The sequence below is a fragment of the Acinonyx jubatus genome, chromosome A1, assembly GCF_027475565.1.
Source record: "Acinonyx jubatus isolate Ajub_Pintada_27869175 chromosome A1, VMU_Ajub_asm_v1.0, whole genome shotgun sequence".
NCBI lineage: Eukaryota > Metazoa > Chordata > Mammalia > Carnivora > Felidae > Acinonyx > Acinonyx jubatus.
The window spans coordinates 69,846,632-69,872,979 of NC_069380.1; the positions used below are offsets into that span (position 1 = coordinate 69,846,632).

The following is a 26,348-nucleotide window of genomic DNA, read 5'->3' on the forward strand; positions in this document are numbered from 1 at the left end:
AACTTTTTCAGTCCATTTTCATCCAGCCATTTTCACAAATTGACTAGGTTTGGATATCAAAGGATGTCTGTATTTATCTGTATCCCTTAATAGGTTCTGAGCAATGTAAAGACAGTAACTATGACACATTCATCTAACACAGTGCCTGGCACTTAGTTGGTTTAATTCACATTATTCTGTAAATAAATGAATGAACAGATAAGCATATCTCTAACTGTTATTAGATAAGCATATCTCTAACTTTCATTTGCTGTGGGAAATTAGGCTTATTGCTCTTTGTGAAAGGCATAGCCAAGGAATTCTGGTGTGTGTTGCAAGGCATCACCAAGGCACTGTGTGTGTGTGGTCAAAAGTGCTGCTGCCTTCTCGCCAGGTCTCTTAGGTCTGGCCTAGCTCAGTGGTGTTGAGATCAGACTCAGGAGGACCTAGTTTCCCTCACAGAAAGCACACTGCCTTTTTTCTCTTTTATGAATGGGCAATAAAAGTGAAAAATAAATCCTCAGCGAGCTTATATTCTTCTTTGAGAGCAAAAATGGCACCTCCATTTCCTGGGAAGATATGTCTCCATTGAGGGTTGGTGCCCGGAAATCAAGCAGGGACCCACATCATAACCAGGGAAAGTGTCTGTGGTACACTCCAATGATTCAGGCCTCCTATATCCACACCCTTGTGTAGTCCCCTCCTGCATTGATTCTGGTTTAGGCCAGGTGACTTGCATAGGCCTATAGATCACATTGGGGAATTGCCCTTCCGGAACTCTGCCATCTCATGCAGGATCCCTAGCTCTCCTGTTGGAGAGCCCACACTACAGTCCCACACTAACAGTGATACCCCACACTAACAGTCGGGTGAGTGGGGTCATCTTAGATCATTCAGCCCCAGGCAAGCTGCCAGATAACTGGGTGCACATAAGCAGCCCCCAGTGAGACCAGCAGAACCACCCAGGTGAGTCAGTGCAAATTCTGACCCATAGAACCATGAGCAAATAAAATGGTTATGGTTTTAAGCCACTAAGTTTTGTGGTGATTTATCTCACTAATACAAGGTCCACACTGTCAAGTCCAAATGAGTAGATAAGAATGTAAACAGTGGGCGCCTGGGTGGCTCAGTCAGTTAAGTGTACCACTTTGGCTCAGGTCGTGATCTCACGGTTTGTGGGTTTGAGCCCCGTGTCAGGCTCTGTGCTGAGAGCTCAGAGCCTGAAGCCTGCTTTGGGTTCTGTGTCTCCCTCTCTCTCTGCCCCTCCCCCACTCATGCTCGCTTGCGTGCGCGCGCTCTCTCTCTCTCTCTCTCTCTCAAAAATAAATAAACATTAAAAACAATTTTTTTAAATAAACATTAAAAAAAGGTTTTTTAAAGAACATAAACAGGAAGGCAAAGCAGCAGAACTAGTCCCTAGGAGGCTTAAAACTGGGACAGGATCAGGGGCATGAAAGAAGTCAAAGAAGTGGTTCAAAAGTAGGACTGAGACTTACTTATGACACCGGAAGATCCCTCCGGTTTGTGTTGGTCATTGGCAGGAGCAGGCATGGTGACTTAAGAGTCATGCTCAACAAGATCAAGTACAACACATCCACAAATGAGCCCAATGGGCCTTAGTAAGTGGTGATTGTGGCTTTGTGTTGATCGGCTCTATTTGCTGTAGTCCAGTTTCCATTCAGACAAATGGCACATGAGTGCAGTGAAATGAGAAGTAAGGTACGGTCAGTGTGCTCAGAGAGCGAGGTCTTAGTTCTGACCTTATTAACATTATGCCCTGTGCCCTACCCACTACACAACTGTGGCCCAAAGTACTGAGGAGTCAGGAAAACATAGCTGATTTAGGAGTTTCCTTTCTGCTACAATAAAGCTCAGAAAGAAAATCCACCATTCCTGCCCCTCCCCAGGCCTTACTCCCTAGAAAAAAATCACTTTCAAATTTTCTAACTTTCTTACTACTTCTAAATAGCATGTTTATACTGTGATTTCTTCATTTTTCAATTTTAAATATTATCAATTGACTTCTTTTTATGTAAGATGAGGATTGAGCTCTCTCACCTCTCTCTCTTATCCCCATCCTCCCAATATAAGTATATTTTAGGACTAGATCAATATTTAAGGTTTACCTAATATGGTTTACTGTGATTATATTTGCTTTCTTGTTCTTGAAATTAATAATTTCCTTGGTTCTACTTATTTATCAAAAAAATGTTTATTAACCCAAGTCCGTAGCTCACATTAAGGATTCACTCTCAATCTTGTACAGTTTATGGGTTTTGACAACTGCTTAATGTCATATATCTACCATTACAGTATCATACAAAATAGTTTTATTACTCTAAAAATCCCCTCTGCTCTGCCTGTTTCAGTCTTTTCTAGTGATCCCCTGGGAACCACTGATCTTTTTACTGTCTCCATAATTTTGCCTTTTCCAGAATGTCAAATAGTCAGAATCATATAGTGTATAGACTTTTCAGACTGGCTTCTTTCACTTAGCGTTAATGCATTTAGGATTCCTTCATATCTTTTTTGTGGCTTGATCTTCTTTTTATTGCTGACTAGTATTCCATTGTATGAGTGCCACAGTTCATCTCTTCGCCTATTGAATTTGCTGTGTCTTCTAGATGTCTCTCGCTAATTCAGTCCCAAACTCCACCAGAGCCATCATCCCTTCTCCAATATGTGTTGGCTGCCTACTAACTTGTTATATGGTAGCTGCCTTCCCTGTCATCCTGGGAAGTCCTTTGGCCTAATTTCTGAGTTGGATTTTATGTTTATTGGATCTCATGTCTTTTTTTTTTTCTTGGTTTATTCCCTCATTTTAAGGGAGTACATCCTCTAGTAACTTCCTTAGGAAAGGATGCATGGGAGATGATTTACCAAAAAATGTTGACACGTCTGCAAGTGTTTATTATACTCTTATAGATCAGACTTTTCTAGACTTAAGTCCTAAGAGGAAAGCTAGTTGTTTTACTGATGGCTTAGTATAAGCATGCTATTAAGAGGTTCCTGAATAGTTAACATTTCAACTTTTATATCTTTGGTCTAGGTTTTTTCTTTTCTTTTTTTCTTTTTTCTTTTTACTAGTTTGAAAACTATCTAATAGCCCCCAACTAATCCTGTTGTAAAATAGTTTACACTGGCCACACTTTGTTAATTGAACGTTAGAAATATTGACCTCTGTGCAGAGATCTATGTTCCATCATAAGAACGGTTATGTTCTCTTATTAATATTTCTCTCTCTGCTTTTGGATTGAAACAGTACAGAATAATTAGAGACTTTTGTGGCAAATAAAACAGTCAATAGTTGGAAAGGTATGTTTTAGTGAAGATTGTTTATAAACACACCTCTTACTGCCAAGAACTTAAAGTCTAATTGATGAGCATCGGCCTTTCCTCTTCTCTCACTTGCTTTCATTTTCTTTCATTTACACACACTCACACACTCCTTATTCTCTTGCTTTCCCTTTTCCTCTTTATCTCAGTCTGTACAAGTTTGTGTATAAAATTGGCTTCCCTTCTAGCTGTTTTGTCCCTGCGCTCCATCAAAAAATATTTTCTGCATCTCTAATTTCATCAAGATATGCCTGACTGAGAATGTCAAAACCACTGAGCAGAAGTGTTTAATCCAAAGTTGGCTCTGCCGGTGATGATCAGCTGAGGAAACAACCTCGAATTTTTTCTTAATTACTTGTTAGGACGTTAAGTTTTCACTTTATGGAATAGATCCACATCCTGCTCCTCATTCCCTGCTCTTTATTGTGCAGAGCCCTCCCACTGATTTCCAATAGAGAGAGCTCTCTGCACCCACGAAACACACATGGAAGGGAAAAGGGTACCTTGGCCATCTGTAGAAATAATAACTTCAATGGTTTTCCGTAAGCAGAGAGTCACTTGATTTGTTGGCCAGTCAGATTCTGGCCACCTTTATGTAATTCCATAAACTAGGGTTTGAGGTTGAACTGGTCACCAGCAAGCCCCAGAACAGCCCAGGGTGTAGCCAGGAGCAGAAGACTGCAGTTCCAGTCCCCGCTGAGCAGTCTGATGGCCATATCAGATCAGGAAGGGCTGCCTATCTTTCCAAGCCTTTTATGGCATCATCTGTAAAATGGGGGTGATGCCATCAACCTTTTAGTCTGAAGGATACAAAAATAAAATGAGTGTATGTGAAAGCACTTTATAAATGATAAAGTGTCATGTGAATGTTACTTATCATCTGACCTTAGAGATAAGAATTAAAACGATATTATTTCTCTTGCAAGTTTTTTTTTTCCCTTTTGGTTTAGTCCTCTTTAGATGAAGGATGCTTCGTTATTTAAACTATTTTATAAATATAAAATTTATGAAAAGAAGGATGCATAGTATAATTAGCAGGGAAGGAAGCTTATGTTTCTTTGGGATGAGAACCCCTGTGACTCACTTGTTGGCCCAATATAATACATTCATCATCACCTTTCATGAGGTTTACCCATGGGTTAAGAGCGCATCATGCTCAAAGGACACACTTAGTGGATATTTCAGAACAGCAGTCAGGGAAAGCATGTGCTAGGAACTGGTCAGGTGGGCAACACAGACAACCATTGCTATGTTGGCCATGGTTGGAACAACTGCTTTGGAGACACTGGTAGAACAGAACAGAAAGTATTAGAATAGGTGCTCTTCCTCCTCTCCATTTCAGCTTGTTTGCCATTCCCTTCTCTGTACAATATTTATACAAGGCTCAGAGTCTGCATCTTCTCCCAATGGATATCTGGTGAGGAAGACTTTAGAGCTGCAGATCGCTCGTGTATCATGCCTCATTTGATAAGGCATGACTTGCAGGACCCTTCCAAAAGGAAGAAGGCAAATCTTTATGGACCGAAGACATTGATTTTTTTTCCACAGTTTAAAAGAAATCTGTGATGATCTGTTTTTTGCATCAACTTGGTTAAGCTATAGTAAGTACCCAGTCATTTAATCAAACACAAATCTAGATGGTGCTGGGAAGATATTTTGTGGATATAGTTAACATCTCTAATCAGTTTACTTTATGTAAAGTAGATTACCCTGGGTAATGTAGATGGGTCCCATCCAATCAGTCTAAGGTCTCCTGGAGAAGAAATTCTGCCTTCAGGATTATAACATCAACTCTTGCCCAGGTTTCCAGTGTGCCAGCTTCCCTGGTGGATTTTGAATTTGTCAGTCCACAATCTTGTAAGCCAATTCCTTAAAATAAATCTGTCTATCTCTCTTCTGTTTCTCTGGAGATCCCTGACTGATACAGCTTTTCTCTATCCAGAGATTACCTTTCCTTTGACTCTGTTATAACCCAACTCTCAGCAATCCAGGATGTCAAATGTTTTATTTTCACTAGGAAAATCACTGCATTACTAGGACCACAAACCATGTAAATTAATTCCAAATTATAATCCAACTCTGATCTTAGAATCTACCGAACTTTGATATAGCGTAAGTACATACTTTTTCAATTCTTATTGATTTTACTTCATCAAAAGCCAGAAGTTCAAAACATCTGTATTCTAATCCCATATCTACTTTAGTTCTCATAACTCTACAGTCTCTGGTTATTCTCCAAATGGTCTCCCCAATGAACACATGCTCATCAGCAAAGACTCTCAACGTACTGGCAAGGTGGCAGCTGTGTCAGGGTGCCAAGGCAATAGATCTCAAGTTGTAAGCATTATGTTGCAAAGAAGTAGTCTTTCCTTTGACACCAGACTTGAAAAGGTGGCGATCTCATAATTCAGGGTTTCAAGATCAGTCAGGAGTAAAAAATTCTTCTGTTTAAAGAGTTATTTTTATTTGCAGGGCCAGTCCCAGAATCCTTTACATACATTCTAGGCCCTTGATCTCCATGAATCACAAATGTTATGAACCTCACCTCTGGCCATTCCCAGGCAGACGAGTCGGGGTCTGGGTTCCGTGAGTCATTTATCACGGACTTCAGTTTTAAGCAGTTCCCAGTGGGATTACGTGTGAGCCTTTTCAATTGTCCGTGACTGTGTTCCGTATACACATATCGATCGCCCTCTCTAATTCCCAGACCTGGTGCCCTGCCCTTCTGTCTGGCTTGGGTGAAGCAGCATGGAGGCACCATGCTGGCCCCTGAGGGGTGGGGAAAGAACCTGGCGCCACTGAGCAGACGTCCCTTAATGGTAATCCTCCAGTGAGTCGGTGGCCTCCAAAGAGACCATGAGTGTGGCCTGTTGATGAGGAATGTAGTCATGGTCACACAAAAAAATCCCCAGTCTCTGCCTCAGGACCCCATGCATGGCCCATCATCCCTGCTGCAGAAAGAAACTGGACAGGACCTCCCCTTAGGAGCCTGTCAGCCCTCGTCACTAATCAGCCCAGGGGCTACTCAGAATGACTGGAGGCACTCACTTCCACCCCACCCCCCCCCACCCCACCCCCGCCAATTGCACTGCCCGCTCTCAGCCCCTGCCACCTGGGGAGCCCCACACCAGGCCAGGGCAATCAAGCTTGGCTTCTGCATGGCCGTGCAAATCTCACCATCAGCCAGACTCCTAAAATATTTATATTTATACATGCAGGGCTCAGACTTTCTTTCTACCCTAACAGGTAAGGACTGAGTATGGTTTGGAAAAGTTTGTTCATACCATGCGAGCAGACCTATCAGCAGCGGCTCACCTGGCCGGAAGGGCAGGGATCTCACCTACCAAAAGAGCTGAAAAGTTGGTCATTGTCATAATCCAGGCACTGAGGAAAATCATGTTAGTCTCGCCTTCCCTTTTATTCAGAGATTTGATTTCATTCATGCACAGGCAAAAGTCAAAATGCCTCTCCTGATGGATGCCCCTCTAGGGACTCGTTGCTGGCACATTGAAGGGTAGGTGAGCACAATATATGTATTTATTTTCAAAGATAGCATGACATCTTACCATAGAGCTTTTGTGTCTACCCATTCTCTCGAAGGACTGTTAGAAAACTAGATGGTTGGCAAGAAAATCTAGAGAAAGGGAGGGAGGCAGGAAGGTCCATATTTCAGCTAAGATGGATGGGTACATTCAAGCCTCAATTAGCAATTGTCCCCAAATATTCAGAAAATACCTTAGACTGGGGTTTTCTTTTCTTTTTTCTTTTCTATTCTTTTTTTTTCTTTTTGACTGGAGTTTTCTGAGAGAAGATAGTGATAATTTGCCCATGTTAGTGATAGCTGTCCCCACAGAAAAAGTTCAGTTTATCTAAAAACTTAAGGTTTCACTAGCTTGTGCCTCTCATCAAATTGGCTTTGCATGCATGGGAATTATTTTAAGTACTCTTAAATGGTATCATTTCCTAGTTGCAAATTATTTGGGTGTATTTTGAAACTAATTAAAAGGGAAATGTCCTATTTTGTAAAGAGCAGCATTTCTACATTTAAAAAATCAGATGTTCTCAGTGGGGAGCAGGGTTTTATCTTTGTCTGTGTTGGCTATTGCTAAGTGCATCCCAGATTGAAAATCTAAATGAAATAACTACAAGGATTTACATGGGGGAAGTTTATATTGGAAAAGCAGGAGGGAGACACATATACATACATAATACATAGACGATTTATCTGTGATTTTAGAAAGCCTTTTCTTGTCACATTTTTTTTCTGTCTTGCTAGTTACTTGTTATTTCCCTGTGAGCATTACAAACATGGAGGGGTGCAGAGATGCCAGGCTCCATCATGGTGTCCAAAAATTGGCTTTGTACATATGCTAAATTAGAGACTGGCTGGCGGAAGCATTTCACAGATCCTGGATTGGCAGGGATTCCTCATGAAAGAAGACAGGGCCTCAAGCCCAAGGGACTCATTCTCCAGCCAGCAGTCATGCAACATGCTCCATCCAGCAATCCAAAACCCTTTTTAAAATAAATTCTGAATCTTCATCAGGAATCATGTCCAGCCCAGGTAACATAGCCCCCAAAAGTCTAGTCCCCTTTCCTGTTTCATGAGGAAGAGACTATATTGAATCTTGCATGGGCCAGAGCTGTGAGATTTATCACCAAAGGATCCAGATCATTTCAGTTGCCTCTAGCAGTGAATAGGCGCTACCCAGTGTTGAAGGAGGAAGGTAGGAATCTTATAGACAAACACCTTTCTGTTTTTGTCTTCCTTGGAAATAAACTGATGTGATGGTTCTGATGGAGGAAGAGTTAACGCAGCGGAGAAATGTATTAGACAGCCGGAGCAGATAAGTCCATGCCAAAAGGCTCCACCATCTGGGTCTTTCTCGCTTACTGTGTCAACCAGAAAATGCCTCTCTCACTTACAAGTAGCTGGTTGATAGCTTTAATGCTCCCAAGAGATATACTTTATTTTATGGACAACAATGAGTTTTAATTTAAAAAAACAGATTTTTTTTTTATAGTTCTTGTCATGGACCTTGGGTTCCTGCTTAATATTAGAGCTGAGTACAGGAGAGGAAGTAAGGAGACTTATTTTCTAAGCCAAGAAGTGCTTCGGACTTAAATGATGACATGTGACAAGTTAAGGAACAGTTCTAAGTGGAGACATTAACTCCAGGTACTTTACCTTTCCTGTCAGGGTCCAGTGAAGAATTAAGAGCTGAACTCAGTGACCCTAGTCCCAATCAAGGCCCTAATGTGAAAGCTGGATCAGGGCCTTGCAGCCTTTTGGGGTCTGTCAATCCTTCACTGACCTGAGAGCAAGCTCTGTAAGAGCAAAGACCCCTGTCTGCCCATAGCACACTCAGTAAGCATCACTGAGTATATTCAGTGGGTTACATCTTAGTCAGTTCGAGCTGCTATAACAAGTACCATAGACTAGGTGGCTTGAACAGCAAACATTTATTTCTCACGGTTCTGGGGACTCAGAAGTCCAAGATCAAGGGGTAAGACAGTTTGGTTCCTGGTAAGAGTCTATTTCCTAGTTCATAGATGTCTGTTTTCTTGACTTTTCCTCACATGACAGAGAGAAAGATAATCTCTCCTGGGTCTCTTCTTTTAAGGGCACGAATCCCATCCAAGGGATTCACCCTCATGACCTAATCACCTCCCAAAGGCTTTACTTCCAAATACCATCACATTGGAGGTTAGGGCTTCAATATACAGATTTGAGGGAGATACAAACATTCAGACCATAGGAGGTTGATTGTCTCATCAGATGGCACCAGTGAGGCCAACATCTCAAGAGATGGAGCAAGCTTTGCATCACAACCTGTAGAGTGTGGGAAAGTGCTTAAACAGGCATCAGAAGACTTGGGCCGTAGTCCTAGCTCTGCCCCCATCATGTTGAGTGACCTCCAGTAATTTATTGATCACATTTTTTATCTCATTTATTTCTATTTCTTTTATCTCATTATTTCTAAAGTGAGTGGGTAATTGCTGAGCTTTCTTCAGCCCCAATATTGTATGATTTAAGCCTTAGCCAACTATCTAAAAAATACATTCTCTGGATGATGAAAGGTATCTACTAGGCTTATGTGGAAAAAAGCCAGCATTGTTGGTAGAAAGAATTTCTCCAGGCACACAGCCTAAAGACTGTGACTCAGAAGTACTATCTTGCTCTTTCCCTTAACCAGTGCTCTTTCAGTGGAGGTAGGCAGCAGAAAGGGAAAGAGTAGGCACGGATACACAGCATAAGTGGGGAGGCAGAATATGGCTCCAGACAGCACTATGGTCTACAATGTAGTATTTAGAGCTAGCCAAGGACAAAGAGATGGACTTTGAGGCATTCAAGCAGTTGTGGATGCCCCTCGGGCCAGAAATATTGCAGAGGGGAGTCGTAAGTGAGCTTAGAGTTGTCCCAGATCACCTCTGAGGTCTGTGCAACTCAACTACCCTGTGACTCTGACAGTACCAAGCCCTGTCCCCTGCCATACAGTGGCACCCCAAGAGACCTTGCCAAGGACTGAAAGTAGTCCAGGCACTGTTCACCTCAACAGGGGTGGGGAGAGGAGGGAGGATGGAAAAGGGAGAAGTCACCTTTATTAACATATTTTCTAGTAGTACTTTTAAGGAATCATTCATTCCACTGTTCATGTTCATTTTCTTTGGTAGGTTTATTTTGGTTCAAAAAGTTGCTGTCTCAAGACATAAATAAATACACATCAGAAAACAGTATAATTAAGACAGTAGATTAGAGTAATATATCAAACATTTTTAGCTGATTGAAAACAAAGCTGTAAGAACTGACTTGACAAGGTACTGCTATCAAGAGTTTATCAACTTAGTTTTAACATCATATATCCAGTTCCCTCAGCAGTTCTAGTAAATGCAGTGGTGTGAAAAACAACACAGGCAATACTTGTGCACAGCATATCTGGTGTTGATGGCAAGTGTTAGACAAGTGTGGTTTCATTTGTTATTAACTGTGACTTAATAAAGTAATTGTACCGTGATCTCTTAGCTAACCTATAGTTCTTGGCTACCACAGCCCAATGCTTGTTTATTTCTGACTCTAAGAACTGGAAGTCTTTGGGGCATCTGACTGGCTCAGTCAGTACAGCATGCAATTCTTGATCTCGGGGTTGTAGTTTCAAGCCCCATGATGGGTGTAGAGATTACTTAAAAACAAATAAATAAACTTAAAAATAAAGAACTGGAAGCCTTTTGGTGTTCACCCATCTGAAGATATTCATGCAAGTGTATTAAGGCATGTAATGATTAAAATAATATACCTCAGTTACCATAATGGAGTGAACTGTGCCTTCTCAAAAGCTACATCCATATCCTAATCCCCAGAACCCATAAATGGAACCTTATTTGGGAAAAGAGTCCTTAAGATGTAGTTAGGTTATTGAGATAAGATCCTCCTTGATCATCCAATGTCAAGAGTCCTTTCACGTGACACACAGAGAAGGCCACGTGGAGAGAGAGGCAGAGATGCAGCGACACACAGTGCAGCCAGCACAAGCTGGGAGCCGCCAGGAAGATTCTCCAGGGAGGGAAACTGTCCTGTTGACACCTCCAGTTCAAATATCTGCTTTCAGAGCTATGAGAGGGTAAACTCCTGTTGTTGGAAGCGACCAGAGTTTGTGGTAATTGGTTATGGCAGCCTTAGGAAACTAATACACTTCAGATGAGTATATTTCAAAGGATGGACATCATTAATTGGGAACTCTAATATCTCTTCTCCTATTAAATTCATAGTAGGTCTTACTGATAATAAAAAAACAAAGAACACTGACTTACAACTTATTAGGGGCGCCTGGATGGCTCAGTTGGTTGAGCGTCCTGCTCTTGACTTTGGCTCAGGTCATGATCTCACAGTTGGTGGGTTTGAGCCCCACCTCAGGCTCTGCACTGACAGCGTGGAGCCTGCTTGGGATTCTCTCACTCTCCTCTTTCTCTGCCTCTCCCCTGCTCATGATGTGCTCTCTCTCTCTCAAAGTAAATAATTTGGTTCAAAAAGTTGCTGTCTCAAGACATAAATAAATACACATCAGAAAACAGTACAATTAAGACAGTAGATTAGGGTAATATATCAAACATTTTTAGCTGATTGAAAACAAAGCTGTAAGAACTGACTTGACAAAAAAAAACCCTATTAATAATATTACTAATTAGGAATATTAGATCTCTTTTGAGATAAACATTTTTGCTCACATAATAGCTGTCCATAAATTCCACCTTCTGAATGATCCACAGTTTTCTTAAGCTTTTTAAAAAATATTTTTAGTTTTGGAGCACCTGGGTGGCTCAGTTGGTTAAGTGACCGACTTTGACTCAGGGCCTGATCTTGCAGTTTGTGGGTTCGAGCCCCACGTTGGACTCTGTGCTGACAGCTCAGAGCCTGGAGCCTGCTTCAGATTCTGTATCTCCCCCTCTCTCTGCCCCTCCTTCACTCCTGCTCGCTCTCTCTCTCTCTCTCTCTCTCTCTCTCAAAAGTAAAAATATTTTTAATGTTTATTTATTTTTGAGAAAGTGTGAGTGGGGGAGGGGCAGAGAGACGGGTACAGAAGATCTTAAATGGGCTCTGTGCTGACAACAGACTGCCCTATGCAGAGCTTGAACTCACAAGCTGTGAGATCATGACCTGAGCTAAAATCAAGAGTCAGATGCTTAACCAACTGAGCCACCCAGGCGCCCCTTAAGATTTTTTGTAGAAAGAAACACCCCATTATGAGACAAAGGGGCTTCATTTTGATATTCCTCCATCCTGGAGAAACCTGTTTCTGTGTCAGACACATACTCTTCAATAACCTCTCCATTTTAAACTGTTCCAGGCTCATAGAGTAATAGTACTAATAAAATTCTGTTTCATTATACATTTATCATAGTCACCTATCTGGTCTTTTAGCCAGAATTCATTGGCCTTTTCTCAACAGCTATGTCCCAATGCATCTTTTAACAACTATTCTCCAACATAGACTTCATTTCAAATTTAGAATATGATGTTAATCAGTTTACCAGTTCACAATTGAGGATGAACAGTTTATAGTGTTTGTGACAATATTGGATTTATTACCAAATGAGTGATTTTTTAAATAACAGCATATTGGTTTTTGCTTGTTTTTCACAATCCAGTTCAGTATCTGAGCAGCTCTGCTTGATGATTCACTTCTGTTAGAAAAACGAGGAAAACATTCACCTTGTACTGGGTGTACTACCTATTTCTCCTTTCACATATTAAGATGATCTCTTGAAAGAACTTTAGACTCCACCGTTACCTTCAATTTCTTTTTCTTCTTATTTAAATACTTATTAAATACCTATACATGCTATCTAGGTAAAAGAAACCAACATTTGGAAGGGCCATTTCAGTAGATGGTAGTAAGGACTGACTTAGCTTAGGTGTGAGCCAGTATGTTCGGATTTATATAAAAACCAAGAGGGGCACCTGGGTGGCTCAGTCAGTTAAGTGTCTGACTTCAGCTCAGGTCATGATATCACATCTCATGAGTTCAAGTCCCGCGTCAGGCTTTTGCTGACAGCTCAGAGCCTGGAGCCTGCTTCAGATTCTGTGTCTCCCTCTCTCTAGACCCCTCCCCCACTCACACCCTGTCTCTCTCTCTCTCCTCCAGAAACAAACATTTAAAAAAAAAAAAAAACTGAGAAATATCCTGGAAAGGAAGTTTATTGTCAGACAGAATTCTCCAGTCCTGAAGTTACCTTCTGAGGGAACCCAAGACTCATCCCTTAAGTGGATAGGAGCAAGGTGGCTGTTTACTCCTTATCACAATGAAAATTAGGAGTGTAATTATAGAAAGAAAGCAGAATATCAACAATGGCTCCATTTGATCACCAGTGGAGGTCAAGTAAATGTGAGATATGTCACCAAATCTATCAAAGAAAAGAGCTATGAGAGGGAAATTAAAAAATGAAAGAATTTCATTAAACAGTTTACATTTCTTTACTCCACCAGCGCCTATAGTTTAAAGGGAAAGGATTAAATAAGCCCCCAATGTTACATTGCATTAGAATCTTTGAGCTTCTGGGATGCCTGGGTGGCCCAGTCAGTTGAGCGTCTGACTTTGGCTCAGGTCATGATCTCATGGTTCATGGGTTCAAGCCCCATGTTAGGCTCTGTGCAGATAGCTCCAGAGCCTGGAGCCTGCTTGGGATTCTGTGTCTCCCTCTTCTGCCCCTCCCCTGCTCGTGTGCTCTCTCTCTCTCTCTCTCTCAAAAATAAACATTAATTTTAAAAAAATTTAGGCTCTTTGAGCTGCTACCGTAGCTACAAAATGGTCAGTCCAACTCCACAGTTCAGTATTAGAAAGTCAGTATGATCTTTCACTAAACTGTGTCCTCAGATCAGCATTTATCAAAAAAAAGGAAGTGTTTTTAATTTTCCTCGTGCTCTTTGTTCAGTTGTTTCAGAATTTTGATGGTCAAGAGGCATTATCTATTGAAATCCTAAACAAACACATCTAAAATCAAATTAATCATCTATACACACACACTCTCTCTCTCTTTCTCTCTCTCTCTCTCTCTCTCTCTCTCTTTCTCTCTCTCTCTCTTTCTCTCTCTCTCTCTTTCTCTCTCTCTCTCCAAAATTCCACCTGTCGTTTCTGCTGGGTCTCCTCCCTCCATCTTTGGAACATGCCTCCCAACTCAACACACACACACACAGAGCAATGAGAAAGGAATTTTCCAGTACCGGGAGAAGGACAGCCAGTCAATGCCCAGGGCTTAGAGGCTGGGAAGCCGGACTTTGTAGCAGAGCCTATCTTTATTGTTATGTCTTCCCAGACAGTCTGCCAGCTGCATGTGCAGGTGATTATTCTCCTGTGTAAACGTATAGGCTCAGCTACTGTAACAAAAAGACCCAAAGCTGCAGTGGCTCAAACCAAAAGAAGTTTATTTCTCTCTCACCTAACTGTTCAGAGGCAGGCAAGTGGTCCCGGTGGGTGGGCAGCCCTCTTCCTCCAGGCCATTGAGAGACCAAGTTGCTTCTGCCTTGTTGCTATGACACCTTAATCTATGAGGCTGAGACTCACTCCATACTGTGTTTGAGTTCCAGCCTATGAGATGGGAGAAGAGAAAGTAGAGGGCAGATGGCTTCCTTAAGCGATTAAACATTACACGCACCACTTCTGTTCCATTCACATTCTAGCTGTACATGGGGCTGGGACATGCAGGATTTAAGACATAAAACTCAAAGGAAGAGGCAAGAATGGAAGCTGGGGCCAGGAGCAGTCTCTGCTACATCTGTACAGCCACCATGTGATGTCTGCCCTGTTGTGTGTATGTGTCACCTTGTGTTGCAATTTTTCATATTCTGTTTTATTGCATTTTTTTTTTTACTTAAGTCATGTCTATACCCAGTGTGGGGCTCAGACTCATAATCCTGAGATCAAGAGTTGCATGCTCTTCCAGCTGAGCTAGCCAGGTACCCCGAGAAGGGTGCATTTTAAAATACTTCTAGTTGTGGTAAAAAAAAAAATCCCATAAAATATACCATTGTAGCCATTTAAAGTGTACAGCTCAGTAGTATTAAGTATATACATATGGTTGTACAACCAATCTCCAGAATGTTTCATCTTGCAAAACTAGTTTTAAGTCCTCAAAATCCCAGTGCTTTAATATCCATTAATGCTTCTTTAATCTAGTTTATAGATGGTAGGCATTATCTGTTCTTTGATTATGCATAATTATATATTAGAAGTATGTGTAAAGGCTCATAATAAATTTCAGCTAACTTTTTAAAAACTTATCGTTCTGTACAAAATGACAAAGATCGAAATCTTACATATTTAAAACTACAGAATACTTAAAATATTAGATATTTTTCATTTTTCTACCATAAAATACATACTAAGCTGAGACATTAATCGAGCAGTATGTTTTTACTTCTACCCAAAAAGAAGTAATAAAGGTGTGTATTTCTATTATTTGAAAGAGGGGGTTCTCTTGAGGCAATTGACCAGAGGAGAGTTATGCAGAGAATGCTGAATGTCAAAGTCAGAAAGAAACTCAGAACCCATCTTGTCAGTTTAGAAACTGAGGCCCCATACACCTCCCACTTTTATCTCAGGAATGCCTCCATCTGTGGTGTATTTTCCATGGCAGATAAAAATGAGTTGCCAAAAGAATAATTCTGAATATATATAATGTTATTTAGCTTTGGGAGAAAGTAAAGACTGACCTTTATGAGATGTGGTAATTTTTCCCATATTATTATAAGTTACTAAACATATAACATATAACATTTTTTTTAATGTTTATTTTTTAGAGAGAGCATGTGTGTGTGTGCACAAGTGGGGGGAGGGGCAGAGAGCAAGAGAGACACAGAATCCAAAGCAGGCTCCAGGCTCTGAGCTGTCAGCATAGAGTCTGACATGGGGCTCGAACTCAAGAACAGTGAGATCATGCCCTGAGCTGAAGTCGGCCACTTAACCGACTGAGCCACCCGGGTGCCCCTAAACATATAACATTCTTCAAACCCCTTTGAAAAACTGAAAAATTGGTGTTCACAATGGCTGGATTTAAGAACACTATAATGTAAGCCATATTGTTAAGCAAATGGGTGAATATAAAGTTAGTGTAACATCCTAGCAAACCAGCACTTTTTACCAACCTTCTTAGGAGTTAAATGTTTGGCCAGCCAGCCAGATGTCATACCCTCACAGGCTGGGCATATCATCCAGATGAAGAGCAGTGGGACCCCTATTTCGAGTTTAGAAAGAACGTTTGCCAAATCTGTCCAGAGGAGGGCAACTCAGCAGTGAGAGGAAGTTGAATCTGTATCATAGGCTTTCAGAGAGACAGCTATTAGAACTAGGAGTGTTAGAAGACCAAGCACTTAGGAAATACAGTAACCATCCTGAGACATTTATAGGACTGCCCCATGGCCATGCTTACACAAAAGCAGGGAAGTCACTTGCCAAGAGGATAGAAGGACATACTGCCCTGGACAGAGCTTCTTGGGGGTAACTTTGAAGACCCCTCCCAACTCTTTTTTTTTTTTAACATTTTATTTATTTTTACGAGACAGAGAGAGACAGTGTGAGCCAGGGAGGGGCACAGAGAGAGGGAGACAGACTCCTCCCAACTCTAAGACTGATTCTCTGTGATTCTTACTCTAGGACCTCAGTTACTGATCATGTTTACAAAATAGAAGAAAGAATCTGTCATACTTAAGAATGTGGCACCTGCTTCTTACTGCAAGAACCTAACAGACATGGAAAAAAACAGCATTGGTATGTGTGCATGTGAGAGAGAGAGAGAGAGATGGGGAGAGAGAGAGCATATGCAGGGCAAGCAGATTTCCCCATCTGACTCTCTAGGTAATCTTCCCAGATAGGGCAGCTGTTCTGTGCCCACCCTACCCTAGGAACTCTGAGGGCTTCAACTCATGGTTGGACTTGAATGAGTTTATCTCCTCTACCTGGTTATGGAGACAAGACTAATATGCCTAAGATGACAGAGAAACCAGGGGACATTCTGGAGCTCTTTTTCCTCACAGTCTTCATTCTTTCATTTTCCTCCCTATCCCTTGCTCTCCTTTCTTTAAAATTAAAAAAAAAAAAATTAACTCACTATCTGTATGTCACTGCCTTAATCACAACCACTTCCATTCAAAAATGCACACAACCTGGTGTTCGCTTCAGCAGCACATATACTAAAATTGGAACGATACAGAGAAGACTAGCAAGTCCCTGTATAAGGATGACACACAGATGTGTGAAGCACTCCCTATTTTTATGTACTCAGTCCTGTCATGCCTCCGGAGCTGAAGGTCCACTCCAGTTCCTCCCATCAAGACTGGGTGCCTCATGGCTACAAGGTTTCTCCTTCCTCTATGGTACTCTCTATACTTTTCCCCTCCTCCCAATCAAAGCTCTGGCATGGGAACAAAAAAATGCATACAACCCGAAAAAAGATCAAAACCTCTCGCTCCATCCTGCCTTCTTAGGCAAACAGCACCAAAGTAGCATTTGTTGCCAAAATACATTAAATGTGGCTTGAGAAATCAGCTTATACACAGTCCAAATTTAAATCTTTAAAATCATCCTCTTCCCTAGACCAAAACAGCAACAGATGGGTAAAGGAAGAAACGGAATGTGGTCACATTTTATACCAGCAGTATAGACCTTTTCAGATTGCAGTAAGTCATTTGCCATCCACAACCTATGGTCTTCCATTCCTGCTGAGGCACGGATTCAAGATTCTGGGTTTGGGGTTTCTGAGTTGGAACAAAAACATTTAGCAGGTGGCTGTATATTTACTTTTTTAAAATCAGGCAGTGGTGAGTCTGGTACCCTGAAGACCACAGCACCCATAGACAAGTAGACTCTAGATATTTAATATCTGATTTCATTCAAAATGAAAGTTCTAAGATTGGACAGGTGGACAGGCTGGCTCCCACTATCTGTGAGTAAATTTGGCCCCTTCGGGGATTCTCCTTAATGCCAGGAGACCAGCTCCCTGTGTTTTCTTTTCAGTTTGGCATTGCGGAATATAAGAACCACGAGACACACTCCCTGTTACCATTTGGGTATAGTCCTGGTATGAGGACACTGGGTTATCGAAAACAGGTCAAGCTAGTATGAGCTCAGAACCAACCCCAAGTGAGTGGGCACCAGGAAATGGGAGTTTAAATTTGAATGGTCCTTTTTTAAAAAGTAGGTTTTGTATACACATTAAAATGAGCATGTATTTTTTTTTAAATCTAACCTTTATTAACCATATATATTACACCATTTTGAATCCTCACCAATCCCTGAGTCGGACATTATTATCATCCCCATTTTTCAGATGAGGAAACCGAGGCACAGTGAGGAACTGCCCGGTCTCTTACAGAGCCAGTTATTGGCACAGTTGGAACATAGACTTGCTGGATCCAGAGCTGGTTTAAAGGGAGACCGTGAGAGTTGGAATTTCATGGCCAGTCCTTTGGAGCCTAAATGAGCGTGTAATTTGACCTAGCGTTTGCACTTCTAGGATGTATCCTAAGGGAATATTCAGACAAGTGCTCTGAAATGAATGTTCTGGGATATTCGTTACAGCTTTGTGTGTAATCTTTTCAGTATCAGGGCAAATGTCACCTCCTCAAAGAAGCTGTTTTGCTGCCCTACTCAAGTACCATTGCCCCCTAGCATGCTATCCTGGTACTAAATTCTGTCCTCTTGATAGCTCTTTCCACAGCCTGCAATTGTTTATTGGTTTACTCATTTATTAGTTGCTTTCCTAACTGGAATGTAAGTTCCATGTAGGCAGGGACCTGTTATCTCCATTACCTAAAATAGTACCTGGCACATAAACAGTATTCAGTAAATATGTGTTGGAAAAAATGAAAGAATTAATAGCAAAACATTGGGGGAATTTAAAACTCTGAGCCATTAGGAGATTGATTAGGTAAATTATGGTATATCTATGCAATAGAATACTGTGCAGTCATAACAAATGATTGTGGAAATTTTCTCCTTCATAGAGATGTACTCTGCCTATTGTTGGGTGAAAAAAGCAGGGGAAGCATGTGTATTATGATCCCTGTACTGGTCAGGGCTCCTGGTAGCCAACCACAGAATCTACTCTATTAAGTTAGAGCAGAAAACAAAATAGTTTATTATAGGCTACTAGGTAAGTCACAGACCCTATGCGATGCAAGGAGGGATTCCACAGACAGGGCCCAGGATTGGGACCGTGACACTTGAGTTCTGCATCACCTCCACTGCTGACTCTCTGTGCAGTCTCTGAAAAAGTTAACTCTTGTAACCTCCATGTTCTTCAGGAAAACATGGATAATAAAACCTGCCCTGTCTACCCCTCAGGACTGCTGTGAGAGCAGATGAGATGCAGGCCCTTTGAAAAGTTAAAAAATGTACTCCATCAGGTGGAGCTGGCTGGCTCAGTTAAGAGCATGTGACTCTTGACTTCGGGGTCATGAGTTTGAGCCCCACGTTGGGAATGGAGATTGTTTTTTTAAATAGATAAATAAATGGAAAAAACCAATAGGGTATATAAAAAAAAAGAAAAGTTAAAAAAAAAAGAACTGTGTAACATTTACATCACTATTCCAAAAGACAAGAAATAACAAGTGTTGGCAAAGATGTGGAGAAAGAAACTCTTATGCACTGTTGGTGGGAATGTAAATTGGTACAGCCACTGTGGAAACCAGTAAAGAGGGTCCTCAAAAAAATTAAAAATAGAAATACCATATAATCCAATAATTCCATTAATAAATTTGGGTATTTACCCAAAGAAAACAAAAACACTAATTTGAAAAGATACATACATTTCTGTTTATTGCAGCATTATTTACAATATAGAAACATGGAAACAACCTAAGTGTCCATTGATAGATGAATGGATAAAGAAGATAAGTGTGTGCATATGTGTGTGTATACACACACACACACACACACATATACACATATACAATTGAATATTACACAGCCATAAAAAAGATGAGATCATGACATTTGTGACATGGATGGCCCCAGATGGTATTATGTGCTAAGTTAAATAGGTCAGACTGAGAAAGATAAATACCATATGACTTCACACATATGTGGAATCTGAAAAAAAATGAATAAACAAAAAGCAGAATCAGACCTGTAAATAGAACAAACTGATGGTTGCCAGAGGGAAGAGGAGTTGGGGATGGGCAAAATGGGTAAAGGGGAGTGGGAGATACAGGCTTCCAGTTCTGGAACGAATAAGTCACAGGAATAAAAGGCATAGCACAAGAAATACGGTCAATGATATTGTAATAGTGTTGTATGGGTGACAGGTGGCAGCCACACTTGTGGTGGTAATGTATAGAGAAGCTGAATCACTATGTTGTACACCTGAAACTAATGTAGCATTACGTGTCAACTATGCTAAAATCTGAAGAAAAAAAGTTTACATCCTTGCTATCCAGTGATTCTGAATGTGTGAACATACATACTTCCTTCCAAAGCCATATTAGTCAGCACTGGGATGCCACTGGTCCTCTCCACTTACCAACGGCACATCACTCTAAGCATTAAATTGCACATGGCAGTGGTCTGGACAAGAAGTCTGGTAATTTTGGCAGTTGTTTTTGCTAAGCTTGTCCTAAAATCACTTTCCACGTGCCTTCAGCCACTCTCCCCGTGGGCCAACCTCCGCTTCAGGCCTGTCCTTTTCTCAAGGCTCACTAAGCTTGCCATCTGCAGGGAGCATGCAGTTCTCATCTCTGAGATCTGCACTGTCTAGCATCAAAGCTCAGTCTTCCCTAAGCAGCATCCCAAGGGCTAACCTCTGGAGCACTGGTGTTCAAAGTCACTGTCAACCAACACTTCATGCATGATTTGGGCAACTGACTAAGTATATATTGAAGGCTGGATTCAATAAGTTTTTTAATTTCCTTATTCCATTTTTTGCATATTTTTATATTTTAAAAAATGGTTCTCATTGCCCCCCTATTGTGTGGGAAAAACAGTATTGTGATATAACAGGGCATTTCAACAAGGTACTAACATTGTTAAGAAGGACTTTGATGTTCCTGAAACCAGGCATGTGTTGCAAGGTGGGATGATGTTCTCAGTTCCTGTATGTACGTCCAGAAGCTTTTCCTGGCAGAGCTTTTAGCCCCTGAGACTTTCATCTTCATCTAGCACGAAGGATACAATTTGATCCTGACGCACGGAGTATAGAAGCTGCAGAACGTCCACACAATCTGTTATGCTAAATCACACCTGGTGTCTGCACAGAGAAGGCTCTGGCAAGCTTCCTCGCCGCTGGGACCGAGGCCTCTGACTCTGACGCCAAAACATGGCAGTGTTGCAAGGAGCCTTCTGAGAGCCTGGCTCTCCGGCATGGTAAATTAACCTGCTTGTTCTCACGTTAAATACTTTATGAAAATTTACTGGGCGATAAAAGAGGGAAGAAAACCCAAGTGGCTCCACACTGAGCCTGCCTGGCACCGGTGAAGGAATGAAGCTGCTGAGAAACTCCACGTGAAGAGCTGGCAAGAAGCAAGGTGGACAACACAATGAAAATGAAGTGTGGTGTGGGCCGCTGCATTGTTTTAGTAGTATTTTCTCAAGGAAGACATTGAATCGTAGGAGAGCTGGTGTGGGTACGCTAGGTAAGAGGACCCTGGGCTCTGCCACTTTCTCCTTGGGACCCATTTTCAGAGGAATTATGGCATGCCCCCATAGACCGCAAAGAGAAACCTCCTCCTGTGTGGCTCTGTCCTTGAGAAGGGCCCTTTGCTGTAACCAAACCATGTTCTCAAAGGGCAGAATGTGCCTGTTTAAAAATAAAATGTTCTAATGGCCATTATCATCCTCCATTCTTCAATTTTCCACATTAGATTCTTCTTCTCTTTTCTTTGTTGATTTTAGAACAAAAATAAGATGATGAAGAGTAGAATGGAGAAGTTCTACTCCCTAGAATACCTAAAAATTTGGGGGCATGTGGCTGGCTCGGTTGGTGGAGCATATCACTCTTGAACTCGGGGTTGTGAGTTCGAGCCCTACATTGGGTGTAGAGATTACTTAAAAATAAATCTAAGGGGTGGCTGGGTGGCTCAGTCAGTTAAGTGTCTGACTCTTGATTTTGGCTCAGGTCACCATCTCGTGGTTCTTGGGTTCAGGCCTCATGTTGGGCTCTGCGCTGACAGCATGGAGTCTGCTTCGGATCCTCTGTCTCCCTCTCTCCCTGCCCCTCCCCCGCTCGTTCATTCTCTCCCTCTCTCTCAAAATAAATAACATTTAAATCAATAAATCTTAAAAATAATAATATTAAAATAAAATACCTGTAAATTTGCCACCTAAAAGAAACAAAGCCTTTTTAACTATCACTTTCTTTGGGAAACAATTAGGAAGCAAGACAAACAACAACAATGAACCATGAAAATGAAATGATTAGTTACTATAAAATGAAGTGTGACTGTGTATTTGAAGAACAGAAATCAAAATCCACAAAGATGGAACAAGCTGATAATACTACGCGGGGATTTTAAAATTCCTTTTCATTTTAAAGCCACACCGACATTAAAAGGAGTTTGTGAGAATAATGGTCCGGTTTAGCATGCGGCAAGAAATATTTCCTTGTGTTTGATTTCTGCCATCACAGAGCTTATCTAGTTACCTGATTTCTTCATTCATGGCTGCCAGGAAGACTAATTAACACTACGGAAGCTAAAGAATCCTATTTGCTCTGCCACAGAGTAAAGCTTCTTTCCCCCAAAATGTGAAGCCAAGGCCTTGCACCTGCTGAAATTCCCGTTAGTTTGGTTTGTTGAATTGCAAGGCTGTTTGTGCCTTATCATTAGACATTCATACTCTATCTGTAAGCTTTTATAACCTCCTACTTATGGAGACAAGATTCTTTGTGTCAGCACCTTAGAGAAGTGTTGCTGAAGCAGTTGGCACGCAGACAGGAATTTCCCAGCAGCACCGTCGGCATGGCGGAGCTCCTGTACAACCTACCTTAGTGCAGCCTCGCAGACAAGTGGGCCCCATTCACCTCCAAAATTGGTGATGGGCAGGAAAACAGATGTTTTCCCACGTAGAAGTGAAGCTTTCACTTTTTAAGAAAATTGATTCTTAATACTTAGAGGACAGTTTGGATTAGTTATACTAGAAGTGTATCTCACGTGGGCTTGTAACCTGAAGGAAGTCATCAGCCAAAACAGTTGTGAGCATCACAGTAAAACTGCTCCAGCCTGGACAGGTGACATGGCTGTTACCTGATGTATCTGAAACCCTGGCAGGGCCGCCTCATTACATCATGAACCAATCACTCTTGACTTACCCTTAAAAAAGAATGAAAGGCCCGCAGACCCTGCCCCAGGTGGGTGGGTGGTCGGTCCATGGCACCTGTGGCAAATGGCAGTGTTTTCATCCTTATAATGCAGAAAGGTAGGTGCAGAGTCCTTTGATGACACTGTTCCCTTTCGCTTGTTTGCTTTCATTCTCCCATGCAGACTGCAACCCAGCAGGAGGGCTTTTAAACCCAAACAGTTAATTACCTTCTCTAACCCAGAGAAGTGGGGAAACACAAATCCAGCAAGTTGAGAGGGAGAGGGCAGCTTTGCTTGGGGCTGTGTTTTACACCAGGTGGGAAGGGAGCCACCTTCGCCATCCACAGGGCAGAGGGAGACCAATCAGAAGGCAAAAGGGAGGGAGGCAGGCCTCATTCCCACTCCTTGTGTACTTTACATTTCCTTTTCAGACAAGAAAATGCACTGTACTGCACCTGCACTGCACTCTCCAGATCAGAGGCCTGTGTAAACACACCCACCCCAAAGACAAAATTGAGTAGCTTCAGGACTAGAGGCCCTCTGGAGATAAAAGCATGTGCTTCACGCTCAGGAGATGGAGACATAGCCCGTGGGCAGAGCAGGCTCGGGCAGGGAGCTTCTCCACGTAACACTCAAGGGGCGGCGGGGGTGGACCTTCTCCCAGTCCAGGCCTGAGCACTAGCAGCTTCCGCTGTGGAGAGTGTTTTCTCAACTGAACTCCAAGTCTTGTCCCACCACCCCCAACACCCTTGCCTCCCTCAAAGGGGGACCAAATACAAGGACTTAGCCCTTGTATTCCTAAATTGGGGCTCACCCCTGCCCACCTGGGAATCTCTGGTCTTTCTGTCCATCTCCTGGTGCCAGCCCCTTCCCTACCTAACCTCATACGTACTGACCATCTGCCTCTGTATTTGCTCACTGTTCCTGCCTCTGCCTTCTGCCCGTTCCTGGCTCTCTGCTGGGTGCTGCCTTCTCCTCAGCACCTAATGAGATTCCCCAACTCCCCTGCCCCCTGTCTGAGCCTGAAGCTCCCCCTCCTGCCTCTAATCCTTTCTAAGTCCTGTTGTCTGTTCCACTGACTTTAACTGTTTTACTTCTCATTCTGTGGGTCTTTCATTGCCACAACTAGATTACACATTCCTCTGTTGATTTATATATCAATATAAAGTTATTTATATACCTTTCCCTATCCCTCCTCACCTGTTCCCAGCACCCAGCACAGTAGATAGCATTTGATTGATCCCTCTCCTACTGGTTAAAAAGTTTTAAATGTACCAGACCAGAGACATCAGATAGAATCTGGGGATAGCATTCAGGAAATTTTCTTTTCAGAATCACAAACAATCTTAAAGAAGAGGACAAATCCTATCAGTTATCTAAATGTTTTCAAGTATCTAGATGTTTGGTTGGCCTTAAGTACATAAAACACCTGAGTGATGATGTCGTTCAGATTTCCTCTGGATCCTTTGCATCACGTAGACATGGGTAGTGGCCCCCTTAGGAGAAAGCATGTCGAAGCACCCTGTTCCTCCACTCACAGATTGTCCTGCCTAGAGCCAGTCTCATGGCTCCTGGTGCCTCTGCTGCCCTGCTAGAAAACAGAAATTATGACACTGCCCCTCTGAGGCTGTGAGACCAAGTGATGAGTGAGAACAACGAAAATAGTAAGAGTGGGAAGACTCCACAGCTCCACAGACAAATCTGAGCATGGCAGTTGTTATTCACAAGGAGAAAGGCAACACATGCCTTTAGTAGGTAAATTGTCTTTTTAAAAAGTTGTGTGCAGGGTCGCCTGGGGGGCTCAGTCAGTTGGGCATCCGACTTTGGCTCAGGTGATGATCTCACAGTTTCTGAGTTTGAGCCCCGCGTTGGGCTCTGTGCTGATGGCTCAGAGCCTGGAGCCTGCCTCGGATTCTGGGTCTTCCTCTCTCTCTGCCCCTCCCCTGCTAGTGCTCTGTCTCTCGAAAATAAAATGTAAAAAAAAATCTTTTTTTAAAGTTGTGTGCAAAGTGTACCTCAAAGCCACACTACCAGGGGTGCCTGGGTGGCTTAGTCCATTGGGCATCCGACTCCTGATTTCTGCTCAGGTCATGATCTCATGGTTTGAGTTTGAGCCCCACATCAGGCTCTGTTCTGACAGCATGCTTGGGATTCTCTCTCTTCCTTCCTCTCTCTCTGCACCTCTCCCACTCATGCTCTCTCTCTCAAAATAAATAAATAAACATTTTTTTTAGAAAGATCATAGGGGTGCCTGGGTGGCTTAGTTAAGCATCTGACTTCAGCTCAGGTCATGATCTCATGGTTTGTAGGTTCAAGCCCTACATCAGGCTTTCTGCTGTCAGCACAGAGCCCACTTTGGATGGGAGCTCTCTGTCCCTCCCCCGCTCACTGACTCTTTTCTCAAAAAGAAATAAACATCTTTAATTAATTAATTTTTTAAAAGACCATAACAAGTGTTGGTAAGGATATAGAGCAATTGGAACCTTCATATACTTCTGATTGGAATGTAAATTGACACAGCCACTTCGGAAATAGTTACTAGTTCCTCAGAAGATTAGACATAGATAGAGTTGCCTTATAATCCAGTAGTTCTCCTATCTCCTAGGCATGTACCCAAGAGAAATGAAAACAGATAACCACACAAAAACTTGTACATGAATGTTCATAGCAGCATTTCTCCTAATAGCCAAAAGCCAAAACCAAATGTTCATGAACTGATAATAGATACATTCTAAGTGGTATATCCATACAATGGAATATTATTTGGCAATAAGGAAGTACTGATACATGCTACAATATGATGAACCTTGAAACATTGTACTAGGCAAGGAAACTAGTCTCAAAAGATCACATATTGCATGATTCCATTCACATAAAATGCCCAGAATAAGCAAATCTACAGAGAAACAAGGTAGATTCATGGTTGCCTAGAGCTGGGAAGGTTGGGGGAATCTGGGAGTAACTGCTGAAGAGTATGGAGTTTCTTTTGGGGATGATAAAAATATATATATATTTTTAGTTTATTTTTATTTATTTTGAGAGACAGCAAGCAGGGGAGGGACAGAGAGAGAGGGCAAGACAATCTCAAGCAGGCTCCACACTGTCAGCACAGAGCCTGACTCAGGGCTCAGACTCACAAACCATGAGATCATGACCTGAGCTGAAGTTGGACACTCAACCAAGTAAGCAACCCAGGCACCCCAATGATTCAATTCTATATATTACATTACTCAGTGCTTATCAAAATGGACTC

General features: G+C 42.0%; 1 protein-coding gene and 1 non-coding gene across 12 annotated transcripts in view; both read left to right on the top strand.

Annotated features, from left to right (window-relative positions):
* The window catches only part of CLYBL (citramalyl-CoA lyase), a 261,550-nt gene that overhangs the window by 179,387 nt on the left and 55,815 nt on the right, over positions 1-26,348 (top strand). The window lies entirely within an intron of this gene.
* On the top strand, positions 16,973-17,078 carry LOC113601186 (U6 spliceosomal RNA). Its single transcript, XR_003422342.1, has one exon. It is a non-coding gene; the product is annotated as a U6 spliceosomal RNA (small nuclear RNA).